At 28.3% G+C, this 12781-nt stretch overlaps 1 protein-coding gene across 7 annotated transcripts in view; it reads right to left on the bottom strand.

Moving 5' to 3' along the window:
* Window positions 1-12781, bottom strand: part of LOC107457539 (zinc finger homeobox protein 3) — a 251455-nt gene that overhangs the window by 17975 nt on the left and 220699 nt on the right. The window contains exon 1 of one of the 7 annotated variants that reach the window (XM_016075709.5): window positions 4898-5947. The exons of the other annotated variants lie outside the window; for them this stretch is intronic. The gene's annotated coding sequence lies outside the window, so the exon portion shown is untranslated. Of the gene's footprint in view, window positions 1-4897; window positions 5948-12781 lie in introns of those variants that run through there. 7 annotated transcript variants of the gene reach the window in all.

The raw sequence follows: 12781 nt of genomic DNA, 5'->3' as shown, positions 1-12781 counted from the left end.
TGTCAGAGATATTTGGAAGACAAAGAACAGGTAGTATTGTTTACTGCTCGTGTTTTGTCTGTCTACTTAAATTTCTTCTTCTTCTTTTCATCTTTAGACAATTGTTTGAAATTAGATGTCTGTGAATAACCAAAATGATTCAAGGAATGACTCACTAAATTGCCTAATTTCAATATAAATAGTTGAATGATATAAATAGTTGAATGATTAACGATTTAGTAAGTACTATTATTGTTTGAATATAGTTTCTTAACTTTAACTCCCTTCTATATAAAAAAGATCGTATTCCATTTAAAATAAGCCAAATCAAACATTTACATATCCGCAGAATACGTTGACATTAAAAAATCGTATTCCAGTTTCATTTAATCAAAATTAGCGCTGAACGCGTACTATATTTATGAAAAAGAACAGATTCCCATTTAAGTTATTGAAATTTTACATCTTGACTGACAATTTGTATTATTCTAATGATGAGGTCAAGACTAAAATCTCATTTAATCAAAATTTGCAATTATCGTGGCGTAGAACACGTACTATATTTGTGGCATTGTACATTGGCTCAAAATTTGTATTATTGTCCTGACGAGATCGGATTCTAATTTCATTTAATCAAAGCTTGTAATTATCTTAGTGTTGAACATGCACTGTATTTACGAAAAATAATAGATTTCCATTAAATATGTCTAAATTTTGTATTTTCATTTGTGATGTTGGCCTTCTACATAAGACATTTTTTCTATCCCGTTATCAGACGAATTCAAAAACGAAGTGAAAAGCTCATTAATTTTACATCACATTTCAATTTGTTTACCCCAACGGCGACAAAAGTTTAAAAGGGGAAAGAAATCTAAATAGAGAATACGCATCTTGCACAAATAGATTGCTTAAAACGAAAGGTATATTACCTATTAACATATCCAACGTATTAATTCTCGAACTATATCTTTTGCGAATTCCAACTGCACATATACCACTTAACTTTTATATCATCTTTGCATAATTTAACCATCTTCTATACTCAAAGGTTTATTAATATAAAGTATGAAACTATTTAAGTCAGCTAAAATGTATACGCGTAAAAAAGAATAATTACAAAAATGAACAATAATAATAATAATCAAAAGCAATCAAGTGCTCTATGAAAGAAAAAATGCGAGCATAATTAATAATGGTTATTTTATACATGCATTCTTCATAGAATAAGGCATATGTCAGGCTAAGAAAACAGGATTGGTTATTAATAGAACATTTCGAGGGAAAAAATGAAAGTTGTTAGAGAGAGGCGTGTTCTATATTGTAAACTTTCCTAGACCACCAAGGGTAGTCAAGAAATGTACGATTTTGTTCTTAATGTATCATTTTTGTTCTTAATCGAAACTGAAAATCCTTTGAAGGATAAGACAAACCATTTTTTTATTTTTCATTTTGGAATAGTATAAATTCAGAGCAAAAGAAGGAATTGTAGAAAATCAAAATACATCAAAAGTAACAATAGTGTCAAAATTTGCAAACGATAATAGCCCGGACCACACCTGCTACTGGAGCAGGATCAAACAAGAAAATACATATTTACATTCATTTCATTGTGGGTCTGGCTAATTATCAGTTGGAAATGTACTGAAATCATAGAAAAAGCAGGAGTCAGAAAGAATGATCAGCTAGAATATTTTGCTAAGAAACAGTTATTCTCATAAAAATGAGGAATACAAAACCGCCATATTACATTAATAAAGAAAATAAAATATTACTGCAAACAAAATTTTGTAAATGCATGGTAAAAATTTTAAAGTAGAAAAAAAAAATAAGAATTTGGATATATATTTGGAATTTGGATATTATATTTGGATATTATCATGATTTGGATACTATTTTTAAAGCTATCATCTCAATTAACTTATTTCCAGTTGTATTCATTATATTTACTTTAATATTAATGCGTTCATACCTCAAAAAATATTATTAAGTATTATCGTTAAAAAGGTATGATTTGGAAGTAAAATCAAAAACTAAAATTAATTTTATCCGTGGTAAATCAAATTATAATAAATAACTGATGTTCATGCATATCTCAGCAAATTTACAAGACGAAAAATAAGAAAATTACATTTTTCAATTGTTACTTTGGTATACGGTCATGAAAAAATTAGTCACATTAATCTTCGAAACTGAACACAACAATTAAAATTATCCATATCAAAATTTACTTAATTTCAGACACAAATTTTTAATAACCTTTAATATATTATTATATTACATTTTAATGTAATATTTTTGGACGCTATAGAACAATGCGAGTATATATAACCGAAATGTTAATTTAGAAACGTGTGACGAAGCTCCTCTCTAAACGCAAACGTACTATTTTTCCAGATAAAATTTGGAACGTTTTTTGAATAAGTAACAGACGCTTGCCTATTACATGTTAATTTTAAAATATCCATATTTACATTGAAAACTTAACAAATAATATCTGGTAGAACGTCTAATTTATTTTTTTTTAAAAAAAACGAAAAAAAAAACGGATGACATTCGCAATAGGCAATTATTTAATTATTTATGTTTTACTATTAATCATATTTCATAAGCAATTAAAAAAGCTATAACCCTGTCATCAAAAAAGCTGTTATAATCTGCTTTAGTTTTAAATAACATTTAATATAACATCAGCGACTTTTTAAAAAAATATAACTACATAATTATTGCATAAATTTAGTTTTCTTTTTTAATAATTAAAATAAATAAGCCATAAAAATAAGAATCAAAATATTATCACTCTATCTTCCAAAAGTCTATTCTTATACAAAGCTCATCACTAAGCAAAATAACAGAATCATCTCGACATTAATGTCATTAATTATTGTATATAATAACATATGCCGAAATAATTATTTTTTCAATGAAAAGCAGGAAAAAAAGTTATTAATGCCGAAAACAATTCGTCATTTTTCCGCGTTCTTCACAGCAATTAATATAATTATTTAAAATGGACGATTCAATCGGTAATTACGTAAGTCTAGAAAAGAAATTATTTTATTTAATTAGGTACCAGAACATAATTTATAAAAGATAAAACTGATAATTATTGTATAAAAAATATAATTCGAGGAGAGAAAAATACACGCGAACTTCTATTCTGTTAATCTTAATGAAATAGCTGACCTTGAAATTTTTTAAAGTAAATGAATAAAATAAAATAAATAAAAAAAATTTAATATGAATACATGATATACAGCGGATTCTAATTATGATGAAATACTTTTTTTCTTTCAATTGCATTTCAAACTAAAAGAAAAGGCAAGCTCAACATAATTAACCTATGAAATATTAGTTAATAAACATGTTCTTATGAAATGTATTAAATAGGTGTAAAATATTTCAAAATGAATAAAATTAATTAAATGAAATTCAAATTATTTGTCATGTTTTATTTATAAGCAAAGAAAAGCTAATTGACCAAATGATTCATTTTATTGATTATATCGCCTTACAAATAAATCTAAAAAAATAATAATAATTAGCGTTGGGAAATTAATAACTTTGCTATCAAATTACCAAATATTATTATTAATTGGAAAATTATGTTTCATAGATAGCATAATAACACATTTTTCATTTCAGAACTTAAATTTCATCAAAGATCTTTTGACAACAAATTAGTTTGATTCCGCTAAGCAAAATCAAATATTCAATTGAAGTTTATCATATGATCTTTATTAAATTATTTTTAAAAATTATTTTTAATGCATTTTATTTATCAAAGAAATAATTATAATTAAATTTCACAAAAGAGTTACTTTAAACATCAAAATAAATGGCACAGTCAAAAAATTTTATTTTTCCAAGACAAAACTGCACCAAATAACTACTGATAACAAACTAGTTTTGTTTAATGCAAATCAATAAATGAAGATTAATATATATAATAAAGTCCTAATGTAGTTAATTATATTACACCAAATCGCAGGTAATTTATTGCAAATTTTGGTTTTATATTACTTTTTGATTCTAAATTAGGAATACAAAAATCATAAAGTAAATAAATAAATTATTAAAAAGTATAAATTAACTCATTATAAATTTAAATTAATCCTAACATGCTGATTAAATTACTAGTAATTGAATAGTATCCAAAAAAATAATTAGTACACATTTAAAAAGGGCAAATTCCAAGCTTATAATTTAACCAGTTATAGTTTTTCATACTAAATGAGGCGTAAATACTGATTTGCATTGTTAAATCAAATTTCAAATAAAAAATTAAAATGAAAATAAACAAACAAAAGCATTAATTACCTTAATACAAGATTATATTACGATGTTTGTTAAATCGTTAGTAATATAAAATAATAATTAATATACTTTTAACAAAGCAGGTCAAAATTTATAATCAAACCAATTATAGGTTTATTCATCTTAAAGTAGTCTTAATTGCTTATTCTGATAGCTAAATCAAATCTTGAATAAAAAATGATAAAGAAAACAAATAACAACTCAGGTGCAATTAATTTTTTTCTTCATATTAATTAATCCCAAAAGGCAATTAATTTACTAGCAATCCAATGATATTTAAAAGAAATATTTCACACTTTTACATAGTTGACTCCCAGATTATTGTCAGTTCAGTAATAGGTTTACTAATCTTGAATTAAACTTCATTATTGTAAGGCTAAATATCGAATATAAAAAAATAAATGAGGGCACTAATTAGATTAGTAACTAGATTGATAAATCGACAAGTAATCCAATAGTGGAAATAATTAATAAATAAATAGCAACTGAAGTACTAATTACTGTAACATAAATTAATCCCAAGATACTAATGAATCTATTAATAATCCAATAATATCAAAGCGAAACAATGAAATAAATAAATAGCAATTAATGCTCTAATTACCTTAATATGAATTAATCCCAAGAAAGTGTTAAATCTCCTAGTAATCCAAAAATAATAATTAACTTTTCACGAATTAATTCCGAGTCAAGACACTGTAAAATAAAGCCACATTGTAATCCTTACGTGCATAAAATAAAGCGGAAACCATGACAGTAATGGCGACCAAGTAACTTTAGAAATTTCAGGTGATACTGAAGAGAAAAAAAAAAATAGTAAGTCTTGCACACACTTCCATTCATCCTTTTCATTGAGTAAATTCCCCCATCTACCAATCACAGGTCGCATCTCAGTTTTTCTTTTCAACAGTTAACAATTCGGGAATTTTTAGCCACCTTCTTTTTTCGACCCCCCAATACAGGTAGAACTTATATTTTCCCTCTATTTAACTCCTCTGAAGGTAAGAATTTGCAATTGGTATAAAATTTTCTATGTCCTGTATAGTGAAAATTGTGGTGTGTCAATTAATACTGTTTTGAAATGTAAGTAAATTATTGGGGGGGAGGAGAGTAAATGAAGTGATTGAGGCAATATAAACAATAAGCCACACTTAGAAATTGTCCAGGAGAGAGTTCGGAGGAAAAAAATACAATACCTTTAATACTTTAATATCAAAAGACAATGCTTTCAATATATAATAGTTTTATTAAAAGAATTGTATACTAAAAGTATTGTAGACCAATTAGAAAATTTTATACCCAATACAATACTTTACTTTTTATTTTCCCTCTAACTCTACTGATATTAGAGATATGCAATTGGTATAAAATTTTCTCTATCTAATACAGTAAAAATTGCGGTTTGTGAATCAATGCTGTTTTGAAACGTAAGTAAATTATTCGAAAAAAAATTAAGGGGTTGAGGTAAGGTAATGATAAACCAGATTTTTTAATTGTACTGGAGAGCATTTGGCGAAAAAAACATTTCCATTTAATAAAATATTCCTTAGTCTATTCTTTTAGATAAAATTTTCGAAAATTGTACATTATCTTTCTGTAAACAATACAAATGAAAAGTTTGGTATCAAAATCTTATAACTAGATTGTCCCCCAAGCTGTTTATTTATAGTTTAAATATTTCTACAGTAGTTAAGTTTAAAGCTACAACTGCAGATTCATTTTTTGAAAAAAATTACTTTTTAACAAGCAAGTAACAAAGAAAAAAATTAATAAATTAGAAATTATTAAATTTTATGTGAGACAGGAAAAAAATTATGGCAGCAGAGTATTTAATATTTCAGTTATTTTCTTTATGTATATATGAAAGACTAGGGGGCCACTTTTAAATTAACAGATCCTTAGTATTAGTAGGTACTTTATGAGTTTCAAAAATGTACATTAGATAACAACACAAACGAACGGAACCATCTAAAATGAACACATGAAAATAAAATCGTATTGTTTGTCTAAAAAAAAAAATTCCCCAAGAATTTTAAAATGTGACTTATCATTGTATTGTATCTAGTTCTTTATATACGATACTTATTATTTTTTTTAAAATAAAAACCAAAACCCATAAAAAAAAAACCTTTACTGCTATTTGAGACTGTGTCCTGTTTACATTCAAATTAATTTCCATCAAAACTCAAATTTGGACTTATGTTAGAATTAACTTATCTAAAGGGTTAAATAAAAACATTAAAAATGTACAGAATATTTATAAATTCGCCCCTACTTATTCACCCCAATCATAATCCCAACGTAATACATCAGAACAACCAAAATGTCACCAACAATTTTTACTTTCATTTCTTCTTGTCCAATTCTTTTTGAGCACTGTCGCCTCCTTTTCAAAAAATGGAATTGTCCAGACATCTGGAACAATATAAGTATAAAAAGGGATAGGGAAAAATTTCCTTTCCGTCTGGTAAACACCGAACCCCAAAAATTTTTGACAAAAGCGAACTGAATGAAAAATAATAAGAAAAAAAAAATCAGTTTTTAATTCTGCTTATTTCCTTGGTCCTACCTTGATTTCCCCCCCTCCAGCTACTACCAGTATTTACTTCTTTTGTTTGGGCATAACCGCACATCTTAGAAGCACCCCCCCTCCCAAATTCGGTAGACTTTACCCGCCCCCCTTCAAGATTCTCATTCTATTTCTTCAATGAACATACGAAGTATGTACACATCCTGAGCATATCATTGGCGGACAACACCTGGATGTCTTGATGGGGAGGGGGGTAAAATATGCTTTTCTTTTTTTACCTTTTTTGTTTGGCGGGGAATATGGCTTTTGTTTAATATACAGCAAAGCACAGAAGTGTCACCTTTCCATGGCGGGACCCTCTGAAAGAAAAGATTTTAAGAAAAAAAAGGGGGGCACATTTAGAATGAAGCCCCCCTTATAAGGGTCTCTCTAAGCACAATCGACAAATGGCGCCCGATGCTAATCAGGATCTGATTTTCCCACGGAATATTCGAAAAGTCTAATGCTTTTTCTTGTAGAATACCCCCCTCTTCATTCTAGAATATTTTTTTTCATTCTATGCTCCAATCCCTCTTAAATGTTTTTTATTTAATTCTTTTCAATATGTTAGTCATTGCTTAGGTTTGTTCCCAAGAAACAAGAAGTAGAAATAATAACGACGATACATATATGCGCATTAGAGTAAAAAAGAATAAAAAAAAAAGTGTTCTATTGTCCCCTGGAAAATCTGTCCCCTAGTGTCTACCAGCCCCTTGTTATGGATGTGACAATAGCTGTCTGAGGCATCATCATACAAGCCATGGGAGAACTTCTATTAACGACCTCTTTTATTATTATTATTTTTTGCGGGCACTCTTTTTCCTTTTTAACAACGTACTAGAAACTAAGCACAGCTTTTTTTTTATTAACTATTATTCTTAGTGGCTTTGTCCTCGAATATAGTACCAACACCTGGTACATTCTATTGCAAGCTTTAGTTTAAAAGTTCACTTGAATTCGGATCAGACACGGTAAACTGTTACAACTTATTGATATTAAAAATTTTTTGTTTAAAACTCTGAGTAGACTTGAAATTTTAAATTTTCGGTTGGTAGCCAGAGGCTTCTTATAACTTAATAGACAATTTTTCCTCAACACAAAGAGAAGGTAATTGATGTAGACAAGTCTCTTATATTTAATAGCTACTTATTGCAAACTTTTTTTTTGCTTGGAATAAAATATATTTTAAAAAAATTTTCTATTAGAAATAATCTATGTTTATAAAAAGTTTATTCAACAAAAAAAATAATATAAATATGCGACAAAATTTTATTAAACATACTAATATTAAAGTACTTTAATTAAAAATATTCAAAGGAGGCGAATTATATTTAATGCATATGTTTCTGTGATTGTTGTTGTAGTTAATTTACGTCGCACTAGAGCTGCACAATGGGCTATTGGCGACGGTCTGGGAAACATTCCTGAGGATGATCCGAAGACATGCCATCACAATTTTGATCCTCTGCAGAGGGGATGGCACCCCCCGCTTCGGTAGCCCGACGACCTGCACGCGAAGTCGAGCACTTTACGGTAGAACAGTTTTTAAAGAGGACCAATACCGCACACCCTCGGTTCCTATGCAGACTAATCCATACGTTACTGTGAATGACCTAAATTGGTGGTTATTGACTTCCACCGGTGAATGTTGACAATCACATAGTCGCTTCGGTAAATGTCTGAAATATATACTAAGCTTAGTTAAGTGCCACTGCCCGGTATGCCCTACATCTACGTTTTTTTAAGGTCAAGTATGCATTTAACAGGTAAGGTCAAGTATGCACTGCCCAGTATGCATTTAACAGGTACTTCAAACACTGATGCTTCTTCTGATTTATCCTAAGCTGATATAAAAATATCGAATAAATGTAATAATATCAAGAAATAAATTCATATAGAATCGGATATAACAAACATTTCGGACATTTACCAAAACGACTATGTGATTGCTGACATTCACCGGTATTAAAGAACTCTCTTTAAACCACATGAATCTTTAAACCACAAATTAATGGATTCAGAAAAATTTAAATTTTGAATGAAAATATTTTAATGAAAATTCTGCTTTTCCGAGTCTTATTACATAAATGTACTTTTATCATTGAATAATTTTAAGTAAATAAATAAAAATAAGCGACGGGAAAAAATGGCCGATAGCTTATTTAATTTAAGTCGCCACCCTTTTTTTTTTTTTTTTTTTAATGATTCGCCAGGCGATGAGTGGCGTTCGGTTATTTTCATGTCTAGCTTTAAGCTCAAAGCAGTAGTAAAATGATTTTAATTTGGGACTGATTTAAGGCAAAGAAATGTGAGCAGGCCGGGATAGCCTGGTTGGTAGGGTACTGGGCCCATGTCCAAGAGTTCGCAGGTTCGATTCGCTCCTGCCGAAGACTCCCCGTGTAGTAAATGGTGACTGATGCACGTTAAATATGTCGAGTCGCAAAGTCCTCCATGTTCCCATAACAAATCAATACCTCTGGGGGTACTGATCCAGGAGTTTCCTTATCTTCTGGATTGGTTCAAAAAATTACAAGGCTACGGAGTTGAACATTAGTAGACGTAAACCCAAAATTGGGTCGGCTGTCCAAAAACGGTTATTAAAAAAATAAAATAAAAAATGTGAACACATGTCAAGGACTGACAACATGAGAGTCGCCTTTAAATAACCATCGAATACTTATTTCGAGAATTTCAACTAATTAATATTTATATAACTGGTGAAGTATAAACTGCAGGTCCTTCTATAAATACCTGCACTTCTGAAAATTTTAAGAGCATTTTTCGCCTTAAAATTAAAACAGTTGCACGATTGAACACGTTGAATCATGTTATTGAGCAAGCCGATCCTTGTTGAGTGTAGTTACATGATACATCGGTTAAAAGTGAACAAAAACATAATAATAATAATAAATTATCTACAATAATCTGAAATGAAGCCAAACAATATTTGACAAGAGTAATCAATATTTATAATACGTTTGTTTGTATAAAAACAATTCTCATTTAAAATGTATTTAAACGAAAGAATTGTAAAAAAAAAGTAAGGAAATTAATATAAATATGGTCTATAAAAAAATTTATTTAGTCTACATAGATAGAAAACCCAACACAAAATTACCGATCTTTTTCCTTACCTATATTCTCGATTTTTCCCCCCCTTTAAATATCTTAAGCCTATTTTTTTCACTTTCCAACTATATAATAATGTTTGCTTTAATATCACCATGACAACCAGTGTTTATAGTTCGGGCGAATTCTGCGAAAAGTGAGCGGGGGGCGACAAAGAAAGGGGGAAAGTAACTGCAATTGGCTACAGCTCATTAGTTTAAGTGCCAAATTCCTCATAATAATACGACACAGTGCTTGCATGCTTAAATGTGAGACAGATATGTTGATTTTAGGTGAAAAAAAATGTTTTTTTCTTGTATCTTTCGTTATTTTTAATTTTCATTGTTCTGACTTTACATTCCTAACTTTACTTAAAACAACATGGCCTTTTCCACCCCTACCCTTAGGGCAAAATTGGCGCTTTTTCAAGAGCGCTGGTTGCAAGAGAAAGACGCCAAATTATTTTTCCCCCTGCATTTTCCAAGCATAACGAAAAATTATTAGTGAGATTTTTCGGACTTTCGAAAACGATTAAAGGAAAATTATAGTAAATCGAAATGACCCACCCTTATATACATTTATTGCTACAGGCTTGGCCATTAAAAAAAAAGTTTAATGACGAACAGCAATTTGTGAGATTAATATTTGCGAATAGAATAGACAATTAATTATAATGAAATATACATTTCTTTTTTTTATATTAAGTCAGAAATACTGCAATAAAAAAAAATTTCCTGGAAAATTGTATGTGAAGATTTAAATAGAATAGCTTATTATTTTTACACCTATTTTTTGTCTGAGGCTTAGTAATATTATTTTGGTTAAGCTACTTCCTTTTTACCCCTTAATTGGAAGAAAATTTTAAATTGCAAAACATAAATGTACATAAAAACATTTAAATAAAAATTCTACATTTAATTTAAGTACTAATTTAGTATGATTTCGAAACCTCCCACCGTAATAAATACTATTTTTGGATGTATCATGCAGATTATAATTAACTGAATATCGAGTAACTAGCAATAAATATCAGATAGATCAGCTATACAAATTTGTTTTTCCGAAATTGTGAAATTTAATATATTTTACAAACATAATTTTTTAATTTATTTCATACTATACTACTGAAAAAGGCATCTAAGATTTGATCCAAAATAAAGTGCAGTAAATGAAAATAATTTTTAATAATTATATAAAAAAGATAAATAAAGTTATAATAAAAGAGTTAAATGACATAAAAATTTATTCAAACCTAATTTGAAGCAAAAGAACTCCTATAATAATAATTATAAAGTAATTAAAAACCTTGACAAAACAAGAATACCACAAATAAAAATAAGAGCAAATCCAAATAGTCAACGTTAATTATTAGAACCCAAATTTCTTAAAATGGTAAAAAAAAAAATCCGTCAAAAATTCCCTCCCTTACACAAGAATTTAAATTTGAATAATTTCCTTCTAAAATTTACATCTAGCATATAATTTTATAAGCATGTATATGGATACAATTTTCATTTAAGGTTAAAATCGAAGTTAATTGCTAAAATAAAAAAAGATAAAACAAAGGAAAAATGCATTAGTATCAGTGATTTTTTATATAATATCCGTATTTTTATATAATAATCACATATCCATTATCCATGAGTTGCGTTATAACGGACGTAAATATTAGAAAAACTTTGTATGAAAAAGAGCCACATAAAGAAAGAGAAAATCAATCTTGCTATAAAAGTACAAAATACAAATAAAATGAAGTTAAATTCTCAAAATAAGAAAAAACGCTCCCGAAATTCTCAAAAAATGCCTTAACAAAAAAAAAAAAAAAAAAAAAAAAAAAAAAAAAAAAAGAAGGAAGGAAAGGGTTAAAAAATTTAAATTAAAATAAATTGACAATAACTATGCCTAATAAAGGACTTAAAACCGCCTAGCTTATTATTATTATTCTTATTTCGAAAAGCATTTGCGTAATGCTATTTGCAAATACTGTCTCCTCGTTTTTATTAATGAGGGCATCCATTTAAGGGGGGGAGTACAAAAATTCAATAAAATAAAGCCTCAAAATAAGAAAAAACATCCCCAAAATTCTCCAAAAATGCCCAGTAAAAAAAAAAAGAAAAAAATATAAGAAAAAAAAGGGGGGGGGAAATAGTCTAAAATTTTAAAATACAGACTAAGGTATGAAAAAAATAGATAAATAAATTTTTCAATAAAACTAGGAAAAGTTAAAGCTTGATTAAAATAATTTTTGAGTGGTTAAGGAAATAGTAATCCTTAACCTAGTGATCTTTAACACTATTGATTAAAACAGTTTTATCAAATAATCGAAAGGGACGACAATTAACCCTGACATTTGAGACGCTTCGGGTCACAGAAAGGATAAATATTATTTCACATTAAAATGACTTAAAAACGGCTGACGGGTAGTCGCGTCGCATTTAAATTTTTTTATTTTATTTCTTTTTGTTTTTACTTTAAAATGATAAATAAACTCCGATAATTCTTCAGAAAAGAGAAAATCTTTGTAAACAGAGGCCGAATTGAGTGACTTAGGCGGCTTTTGTCGCATTTTATGTGTCGTCATTACACTTATTTCGCCAGTTTTATTTTATTTTTTTCTATTCGACAATAACTAAGCCTAAACAGAAGATAATAAAGGACTTAAGAGCGTCTAGTTTATTATTATTTTTTTTTCGAAAAGCATTTGCGTAATGCTATTAGCAAATACTGTCTCCTCGTTTTTATTAATACGCACATTAATTTAAGAGAAAAAAAAAAGAAGAAAAGCATTATGATCTTTGGAATTTATGAAAC

This window comes from Parasteatoda tepidariorum, chromosome 9, assembly GCF_982258835.1.
Source record: "Parasteatoda tepidariorum strain Cologne lab strain chromosome 9, Ptep-v5.0, whole genome shotgun sequence".
Classification (NCBI taxonomy): domain Eukaryota; kingdom Metazoa; phylum Arthropoda; class Arachnida; order Araneae; family Theridiidae; genus Parasteatoda; species Parasteatoda tepidariorum.
This window is presented reverse-complemented; position numbering and strand designations above follow the sequence as displayed.